Genomic DNA, 11,141 nt, shown 5'->3' with positions numbered 1-11,141 from the left:
AACTGACATTTACCAAGCACCAACTATGTATCAGGCACAAGAGTAGGCTTTTTGCAGCCATTTAATTCTCAAAGAAGTCTGTGAGATAGATACAGTATCCCTGTTTTACAAATGAGGAAACCGAGCCCCAGAGAAGATCTGTTACTCACAGAATGCTATACAGCTGCTTACTGGAATGGCAGAAGTCTCCACCCAAGGCTACCTGATTTCAAAGTTTTTCCCAAGCTACGTTCTCTTCATTACCCAGTAATTTCAATTTTGGCTGCAATAAAAAATCACCTGCAGAGTTAAGACATACACATATACACATGTTCCAAGTCCTTGGCCCCATGCCTTACCCTTATTTTAAATGGAGGTGAGACCTGGACATCAGTATTTTCCTTCAGAGCTCCTTGGATGATTCTAATGAAAACCCAGGGTTTGAACAAATTGTACCAGAATGTGCTGCCTCCCAAATCATATCAATAAATTTCATCAAACATAGCAGAGGCTGGACAGCACTTCAATCTCAACATCTAAAAATAGCTAATAGTGGCACCAATATATAGTATTAAAGGGAACTCAGGGTAATTTCACCTAGGATGGTTCACCCATGCAAAGTGATTATGATAGGCCTGGGACTAAGACAGACAGCACAAATCAGATCCTGGAAGCCTGCTCTTGACTTTGCTTCTGAGCCTGTGTATGATGGTTGCCTTCTCAGCACAGACCGCAAATGCCCTGCCCCACGAGCCCTTGGCCTGGCCTGGGTTCACCTGCAGCTGCTGAGGAAGACAGTCTTGTACCTGCTGACAGCTCCTCACCTCAAGCAGCCACCTGTGTCTCTCTCCACCTCTGCCCGAGGGCTTCACTAGCACCTTCAGGGCTAGCTCAGTCTGTGCACAGGGTGTCTAGGAAGTGCCAGGGATTTATCATCCCCTGGGGCAGCCTTTAACTGATGAGGGAGAGAAGCCTGTGGCTTAATACGTCCACTTCCCCATCCTCAGCAGAAGGTTCGGAGACTGCTCAGTTCCCTTGAGCTTCATTTGTGCACAGTTATAACTACTTATAACTCACCCTTTTCAGGTGAGTTCCTCCATCAATTGTGTAAAGGTCCCCACTTCCTCACTTATGCTCCCTAGGATCACTCCCTCCCCCCAGTTTACTCCCTGCACCAGAATCCTAGTTTCAGGATCTGCTTTGGGGGAACCAGACTAGAACCACCTCCAGGCACCTCATTTTAGCCTCAGATGTAAATAAGCATTAGGCCAACAACGATACTAATTTATATATGAATACTACTTTATAGCCTACAAAGAGCTTTACAAACACTGTCATGTTGATCTAACTAAATGTTAGAACATTTCCTAACACCATTACGGGGCTGGGGGGGGGGGGGCAGTGAATATAATTCTGTTTAATTTCTTGAGAGAAAACTATACTATTATCATAATAAAGACAGACAGATTAATTTTTCCCTATGCACGCACTCTGCTGACACTGTTTGACTCTGTTAGTGGGTTCTTCACAAGAAAAATGGCCAATTCAAGCAAATATTAGAAATAATTCTATTGTTTTATATAGCAGATGTTCAAGCAATTAGTGCAACAATGTCAGGGTTTTTTTTTTTTGAACTTTGATTATGACTAGTCATTCATGCTTCATTATGTAAAATTATATGTTAAAAATGTGTGTTATGGGAACATTTTTCAGTGAGATAAATACAATTTAACATGGGTCACAGACTAGGGATAACAGAGAAATTTTTCCTGTCCTCCTATAAGTTAAACGAAAATGAGATATAAAGGGGGAGATCATTGGGGTTGCACATAAAAAGTAATATACCTTTGCCATTTCTTTGCAACATAAAAAGGTTCTGTTGGGTATTATAGCTTATAGCAGTCTTCGCTATAGAAAATTTTAAATAAAATTGGCTGGCTCAAGGAAAGGATATTATTATTTTGAGAATAAGAATGAGCAAAAATGCACAGCTCTCTCTCTGAGTCTAAATCCCTAATGAAATGGATAATCTTGCAGCAGAAGAATTCAATTTAAGCTATTATTGTCCCATCTGTGCTGAGTCAGGGCTGGCCACCTTGCACTTTCCTTCACAGAAAGTAGGGCTCCTTTTTAGTAGAATTGCAATTTTTTCTCTACAGTTTGGACCTTTTTACTGCTGGTTGGATTTTAAGGAATTTTAAAGCATGTCCTTAAAAACAAGATTAAAAGTTTTAAGTTTATATGAGAGGTACTACATTAACCATTTAGGTAAGGTTCTTTTAGTTTTATTTTTATTTACTTTTACTTTTAGGTTTATATTTACTTTTCAAGAAAATCTAGACGAGCTTAAAAAATGTCTAAGCTCTAATATCCACAAATGAAGCCATGAACTGCCAGAGGTTTTTCTCTTAATCCATTGGCCTCAGAGCTGGATTTGCTAGTCACTGCATATTTGACTGCCTCAGTATAGTCATAGTTCCTAAAATACATAAACAATTTCTGTTTTAGCCATCAATATCTACCAGAACGCTCCATGTAGGAAAGGGGAGACCAGTAGGTTGGGCTCAGTCTGTAGTCTAACATTTTTGTTCTTGATAATAATAATAATATAGAGATATTCACAAATTAATTAAAACAGTAATAGTGTTCCAGATCATGACACTAATTATTGCTGCAGGCTTAGGATAGACTGTAAAATAGTAAAATGTAAAAAAAAATGTATATATTCACCTGTATTCCTGTGCTAAATTAATATGACATTATCTTGGAGAAGTGGGAAGATGTAATGCTCTTTCAACATTTTTATTTGGGGCTTTTCATCTTTACCAATGGCTTTTGGATTGTAGATGGAAATCAGTTTTTTGGAAAAACTCAAAATGCATTCACATCTTCTTTGAGGCAGATTTTTATCTAAAAGAGGTGATTTTTTGTTACCAGCATTTCAAAAACGTTTGTTTCTTGGGATGATTGCCTTCATCTCTGCTTATTTCTTTAACTTATCAAATACTAACATTCTAGTCTGCAAGTAACTTCAAGAGAAAAAAAAGTGTTTGAAATGGATTATACTGAGTTTAACAGACTGACTGCAATTTTGGTGTTTCCTACCTGAGGACTGTTTAGGACTCAGTTTAGTTGTTTTAGAATCATCCAATAGCCCCATACTGACTTGAATCTTATGTGTGTTGCTCAGGAAGATGTCATCTTATCCAGATAAGGTATTTACATTTTACTCTGGGTTTTGGAACAATTCCTCTTTTTCTCTTTGCTAGGGTAGACATATTTTTGGTATATGAATCTGTGGTTCTGAAAAGTTTCAAGTAATCAATTAAGTTCAAACACTACCACATAACACAGAATACTTGTTTGTGTTATCAAACAGCAAATATTACTTTAAAAATCATGCTTGCTGTAACATTCAGATGAGTTTTCTTTCAACACTTGGAAATTATAATATTCCTGGATGTTTTATTTATCAGCTCCCTTTATCCTACTGCTGTTTGCATGTTGATGGAACAGTGCAAAACAAAAGATTTCAGTTTAAATCAGGTGAATGTTATACATGGTGGTGCCTGGAACTGGACAGGGGGCATGGATATTCCTACATCACTTTATGCAGATTTCTTCTAGGTCTGGCTAAGAGTTAGGTCCTTTGATATCAGCTAAATCTGTCAAAATTAAGTCAGTTGTGAAAATTCAAGCCTTAGGAGGCATTCTTCATCTGAAAAGCTGTAAGTATTATGCCCAGGCCCCCAGGAGAAAATCTGGTGAACAAGGCTTTGCAAGAGCAGATTTGAATTTTCTAATGTATGTTTCCCAGTTGGAAACAAATCACTTTTATTACCTTTTTCTTATTTTTCATCTGCAATTTGTGGACTCATAAATATTATACATAGTTAAAAATTGAATGGAATTCTATGATTTACTTTTTCATAAATTTTTTAGAAACTAATTGGCTTGTTCTTTGGTGCTCTCATAATATTGAAGACGAAAAATATTATATAAGTATTTTGATGGATTTTGAGGTTTTAAAAAATTGATGGTGTGGAAGTTGACTCTGGAATAATACAGTTTCTGATTTGCTTTCTAAATTGTATTTTTCCCACCCTCCTCCCACCCTCATGTATACACTCTGTTCACTAACTGCATTATGTATGGCACCTGGAGGGGAAGGTTCTCTGTGAAAGCTGCTCCCAAGAGTGGAGAAGAGATATCAGTACATCAAGCAAAATGTTTGGTAACCAGTGGTTTTTGAGTTTGCTGATTTAGAAGGACATGTATTATTGAAATTTAAACGCTGATCTCTTATGGGACATTGGAAATAAATCTGGACACTTTTAGCATATTCTTTGCTAAGCTTCTTGTGTAGCCTCTGGGTTCTTGTTAAGAGCTATTTTCATGTTGATTTTTTTCTTAAGCAGACTTTTATTCTCTCTAGCTTTTGTTATTCTTTGAAGGAAAAACTAAATCCTTAAATTTAATCTTGGGTTAAAATATATACATTAATGTGTTAACTGGCCTAGAAAAATGTCTGAGTTTTTTCCACAGGTGACCCATCTCACCCACTGATGTTATTTGCAAAAAAAAAAAAAAAAAAAAGATAAAAGAAAAAAATCACAAATAAACATCTGGTAACATCTATTCATCTTTCTGGCTTGTTTCAACCATTCAAAATCCTAATTCTAAATTGAGTATCCCTTCCACTTGGGTGTCATCTGAAAATCTGATCAGTTTGCCATCTCAAAAGAGACAGATGGTCTGCTGGACGGGCCTGTGCCTTCCATCAGGGAGCCTGGCGACAGGATGTCTCATAGGAAGGACTTCAAGGTATTCAGCTGAGAAGCATGGGTGCTGAGTGCAAATTCTAGGTGCCTTACATCCTACATAAGGATGATCTTCACTTTGACAAGGCCATTCCACTGACTATTAACCCGAGTCCTCTTAATTCCTGATGACAGGCGCCTGCTCCAGTGCGTCCTGCCCCTTTCAGCTTCTCCAGAAGTACAGAGGAGCAGAGTCCTTCTCCTGAAGCTATCCTTGGTGCTTCCAACTGTGCCCTGCTCGCAAACATTTCCTATGGAAAGAGAAGTGCTGGGAGAGGGGCACATGTAATATGAGTATGAACATTGTCTGTCATACATTTCATTGGTTCTCCTCTAAGTTTCAATAAGCCTGCCTTATGCAGGCATCTCTGCATATGTACTCTGTGTAGTATTTGTCCCTGTCCTGGATTTAATAGCTGGCACTCAATGTGGGCTAATACCACTTGACCTAATGCTATGGTCTTGTGGAAAGACAGAAGGGTTCACCTGACAGTGGGATACATCTTCCCTGTGGTTGCTGGTAAGTCATCTGGCTGAGCTAGAATGGCCAGTGACTAGGTGGTCACAAGGCTTATGCCTAAAGACTGCAGAAGCCCTGGAGCAGGGTATCTGTAGTGAAGGGAAAACATGGAATGATAAAGCTGCTCATAATCCCATCCCCTCATTCCTTCTCACCAGTTTGGCGATCCTTTCAAGCCCTAAAGATGACAAGCAATGTGTAGTAGGCAGAATAATGGACCCCCGAAGATGTCCATGACCTAATCCCCAGAACCTGTAAATACTGTTACATGGCAAAGAGGAATTAAGGTTGCTGATGAGCTTTAAGCTTAGGATAGGGTTAGTATAGGATTAAGATACAGAGATTATCCTGAATTACTGGAGGAGCCTAATGAATCACAAAGATCCTTAAAAGTGGAAGAAAGAGGCAGAAGAGTCAGAGTCAAGCAGCACTGGAAAACCACACAGCTGCGGGAGGAGTATGTGCCGAGGCTAATAAAACCACTCCTGCTGCATCTGGTCACCACCCCAGGCCAACTCAAGCAATCCCTTGGTGGCCTGGGAAAGCAGGCAAGTAGCTTCTGATCAGGTCTTTGGATGTGTCTCGGCACTCCTTACCCACACGTGCACTGAGAGATCTGCAGAGCTGCATGATTGGCTCTGTGTTACTTTCTGGAGTATGCCCATTAACACAATGTCTTCTCTGACCTCCGACTAACTGCAAAAACTCTACTTAAGGCCCAGTTAACTTCTTCCTTGAAAAGCAGCTTAGGTTGAATTAGCCCTGCGAGGAAGGTCTGCAAGCTCTGAAGACCTGAAGGCTGAATGGGTGCTGGGAAGCAAACTCCTGGGGGGGTTTCAGATAGGAGGATGTTCTTCTCACCAGGAGGGCCTTCCTCTGACAGAACGTCCAAGGCCTTCTGGGTCCCACTATTACATGATAGATTGGGTGCTCCCTGCCCCTTCCAGCTTCTCCATGAATATGTGGAGTAACAGCAGGACAGGGTCTCTAAAACTATAAAACTCTTAGAGGAAAAGCTAGGGGAAAATCATTACTTTGGATTTGGAAATGGATTCTTAGACATTACACCAAAAGGACAAGCAAAAAAAGAAAAAAATAGACATACTAGACTTCATCAAAATTAAAAACTTTTGTGAATTAATAGACACTATCAAGAAAGCGAAAAACCAACTATAGAATGGGAGAAAATATTTTCAAATCATTTATCTGATAAAGGTCTAATATTTAGAATATACAAAGAACTCTTACAACCCAATAATGAAAAGACAAACAAACCAGTTTAAAATGTGCAAAGAACTATTCAAGTCCATTCAGACTTTTCTCCAAAGAAGATGCAGAAATGGCCAACAAGCACATGAAAAGATGCTCATCATTAATCATTAGGGAGTTGCAAATCAAAACCACAATGAGTGCCATTTCACATCCACTAGGATAACTAATTTTTTTAAAATTTACTGACATACAGTCAGTTTACAATGTTGTGTCAATTTCTGGTGTACAGCATAATGTTTCAGTCATACATATACATACATATATTCCTTTTCATATTCTTTTTCATTATAGATTACTACAAGATGAATATAGTTCTCTGTACTATACAGTGTAGACTTGTTGTTTATCTATTTTATATATAGCAGTTAGTATCAGCAAATCTCAAAGTCCCAATTTATCCCTTCCCACCCCCTTTACCCACTGGTAACCATAAGTTTGTTTTCTATGTCTGTGAGTCTGTTTCTGTTCTGTAAATAAGTTCATTTGTATCATTTTTTTTTTAGATTCCACATATAAATGATACCATGTGGTATTTTTCTTTCTCTTTCTGGCTTACTTCACTTAGAATGATGATCTCTAGGTCCATCCATGTTGCTGCAAATGGCATTATTTTATTATTTTTATGTCTGAGTAGTATTCCATTGTATAAATATACCACAGCTTCTTTATCTAGTCACCTGTTGATGGACATTTAGGTTGTTTCCATGTCTTGGCTATTGTAAATACTGCTGTTATGAACATTGGGGTGCATGTACCTTTTTGAATTGGAGCGTCCTCCAGATATATGCCCAGGAGTGGGATTGCTGGATCATATGGTAAGTCTATTTTTAGTTTTTTGAGGAATCTCCATAATGGCTGCACCAAACTACATTCCCACCAACAGTGTAGGAGCGTTCCCTTTCCTCCACAGCCTCTCCAGCATTTACCGTTTGTGGACTTTTTATTGACAGTCATTCTGATTGGTGTGAAGTGATACCTCATTGTAGTTTTGATTTGCATTTCTCTGATAATTAGCAATGTTGAGCATTTTTTCATGTACCTACTGGCCATTTGTATGTCTTCATTGGAGAATTGTTTGTTTAGGTCTTCTGCCCATTTTGGGATTGGGTTGTTTGCTTGTTTGTTATTAAGTTGTATGAGCTGTTTGTATATTCTGGAAATTAAGCCCTTGTCAGTAATATCATTTGCAAATATTTTCTCCCATTCTGTTGGTTGTCATTTTGTTTTGCTTATGCTGTTCAAAAGCTTGTAAGTTTAATTAGGTCCCATTTGTTTATTTTTGCTTTTATTTCTATTGCCTGGGTAGACTGTCCTAGGAGAACACTGCTAAGATTTATGTCAGAGAATGTTTTGCCTATGTTTTCTTCTAGGAGGTTTACAGTGTCTTGTCTTACATTTAAGTCTTTAAGCCATTTTGAGTTGATTTTTGTGTATGGTGTGAGGGAGTGTTCTAACTTCATTGATTTACATGTGGCCGTCCAGCTTTCCCAATACCACTTCTGAAGAGACCGCCTTTTCTTCATTGTGTATTCTTGCCTCCTTTGTCAAAAATTAATTGATTGTAGGTCTGTGGGTTTATTTCTGGGTTCTCTATTCTGTTCCATTGATTCACGTCTATTATTGTCCCAATACCATGCTGTTTTGATTACTGTAGCTCTGTAGTATTGTCTGAAGTCTGGGAGGGTTATTCCTCGAGCTTTGTTCTTTTTTTTCAGTATTGCTTTGGCAATTCTGGATCTTTTGTGATTCCATATAAATTTTAGGATTATTTGTTCAAGTTCTGTGAAAAATGTTCTGGGTAATTTGACAGGGATTACATTAAATCTGTAGATTGCTTTGGGTAGTATGGCCATTTTAACAGTATTAATTCTTCCAATCCAAGAGCATGGGATATCTTTCCATTTCTTTAAATCATCTTTAACTTCCTTAATCAATGTTTTGTAGTTCTCCATGTATAAGTCTTTCAGGTCAGGTTTATTCCTAAGTTTTTTTTGTTTTTTTTTTTGGATGTGATTTTAAAAGGGATGGTTTGTTTATTTTCCTTTTCAGATATTTCATTGTTAGTGTAAAGAAATGCAACTGATTTCTGTATGTTAATCTTGTATCCTGCTACCTTGTTGAACAGAATAACTAATTTTTTCTTTTAAAGCAAAAACCAGAAAATAACAAGTGCTGGTGAAGACATGGAGAAGTTGGAATCCTCATACATTGCTGGGGGAATGTAAAATCGTGCATCTACTGGGGAAAACAGTTCAGTAGTTCCTCAAAAGGTTAAACACACAATTACCATATGGCCCAGTAATTCCACTCCTAGGTATATACCCAGAAGAATTAAGAACAGGTGTTCAAACAAAAATTGCCCACAAATGTTCATAGCAGTACTATTCACAATAGCCAAAAGGTAGAAACAAATCAAACTTCTATCAACTGATGAATGGATGAACAAAATCTGGTATATCCATATAATGGAATATTATTCAGCTATAGAAAGGAATGAAGTACTGATACAGGCTACAACATGGATGAACTTTGAAAACATTATGCTAGGTGAAAGAAGCCATACAAAAAAGGTCACATATTATATGATTCCATTTATGTGAAATAACTAGAATAAGCAAATCCATAGACCCAGAAAGCAGATTAGTGATTACCTGGGAATGGGGGTTGGGGAGAATGGAGAATGAGACTGGGGGCTTCCTTTTGGGGTGATGGAAAAGTTATGGAACTAGATAGTGGTAATAGTTGCACAACATTGTGAATGTACTTAATACCTCTGAATTGTATACTTCAAAATGGTTAAAATGGCAATTTTTACATTATGTGCATTTTTTCACCACAATTAAAAAAGAAATAATAAAGAATATGAAAATGTATATATGTATGCATATGCATGACTGGGACATTGTGCTGTTCACCTGAAATTGACACACTGTAACTGACTGTACTTAATAATAATAATAAATTAAAAAGAACAAAGCCATCTAACAGGGTAACTATTCAGAGCATGTCTGTCCATCTTGTCTATGAGGATACAAAGGCCTTGCCAAGTATCTTGCAGAAATCTCTGCCCCACTATTTGCACCACATTACTTTGATCAACTGACCTAATATCATTAGTGAAGGTACAAGTAAAAGGAAATCTGATGACTGATACGATGTTCTTTGTGACTCCACCATCCAAACTCCTACAGCTCATTAACTTCCTGTGTGGGTGCTTACAAATCATTCTTTGAATATTGTAGTCAATTACCTTGGAGTAACATCAAGTGTACTAGGCTGTTATTTTTGGTACTGTCTCCTTTTTCAGAATTAGGACCCTCACCCCTGCCTCCCTCCTTCCCCATGCCCTTCCATTCCTCTGGCTTTTCTCCTACTTTCCAACCATAGGAATTCAGGATCTCATATGTAAGTTTTCTCTGATGGTTTATCACATTCACCTTGGTCCAAACCCTAGCACTTATAGCTAATCGTGCTGCATCTTTTGTCTGTTGTTCTTCTTCCTCTTCTTCTTCCCCTTCTACTTCTCCTTCTTACTTCTTTTTTTTTAATCTCACCTCTCACCACTCTCCTCTTCACTCACTTTACTCTAGCCACACTAGTCTCCTCTCAACTCCTCCATCAGAAATGGCACGCTTTCTTACGCCAAGATTTGGCACTCTGTTCTCTCTGTCTGGAAAACTTATTCCCTAGATTCCACTGGTTCATCCCCTCACTTTCTTTAGCTCTGTGCTCAAATATTACTTTGCCAGAGAGGCAGTCCTTGACCAGTCTATCTGAAACTGCAACCCCCGCGGCCCCTCTCTGGCATCTCTCTCTTGCTATTTATCACCTCCTGACCTATTTGTTTATCTGCTCATTGTGTGTCTCTTGCTGTCATTCTCTTTCCGTCACCTCTTGGCACTTCTCACCACCTGACAGATTTATGTGTTTATATCTGGGTTGTCTGGCTCTCCTGGGATATCACAGGGGCTCAGTATTATTTATGTAATAAATTGAGATTGGCCTTCAACTATCCCCTGACCCATTCAGTCAATCAACCAAGAGTTATTGAGCAATCTTTATATGCCAGGCCCTGTGTTAAGTCTCTGAGCTACAGAAAATGAAAAGAGATGGTCCCTGCTTGTAAGTAGCCTCTGGACTAGTAGGAGTGGACAGAAAACAGTAGGTCATAGGAGAGGCTTTGATCTAGGGAACGTCAAGAAGGCCTCACTGAAGAGTTGAAAAGGGCTGAGGTTTCCTGAAGGCTAGGAAAGGTATATATGTATGCTCAAAGTCACTGAGATGGGAAAGACATAGCTCATTCAAAGAACTTCAATATTCTGAGGCTGGAGCCCTGGATGCAGAGGAGGGAAGGGTAGCACTTATCATCTCCTGATTATTTGTGCATCATTTATCTGTCCCCTACTCTCTTTCTCCTTGCTTCCTGGGCTTATCACCTCCTGAGCAAGACCCAGGAGCCTTACTCCGAAGGGCCACCACACAGAGTTTGACACCTGCAGGTGATGGAGCATGTGGTCAAGAAGACAGAAAGGGGGGTGGAGGCCTAGAGC

Source organism: Camelus bactrianus, chromosome X (genome assembly GCF_048773025.1).
Source record: "Camelus bactrianus isolate YW-2024 breed Bactrian camel chromosome X, ASM4877302v1, whole genome shotgun sequence".
In the NCBI taxonomy this organism is placed as follows: domain Eukaryota; kingdom Metazoa; phylum Chordata; class Mammalia; order Artiodactyla; family Camelidae; genus Camelus; species Camelus bactrianus.
This window is presented reverse-complemented; position numbering follows the sequence as displayed.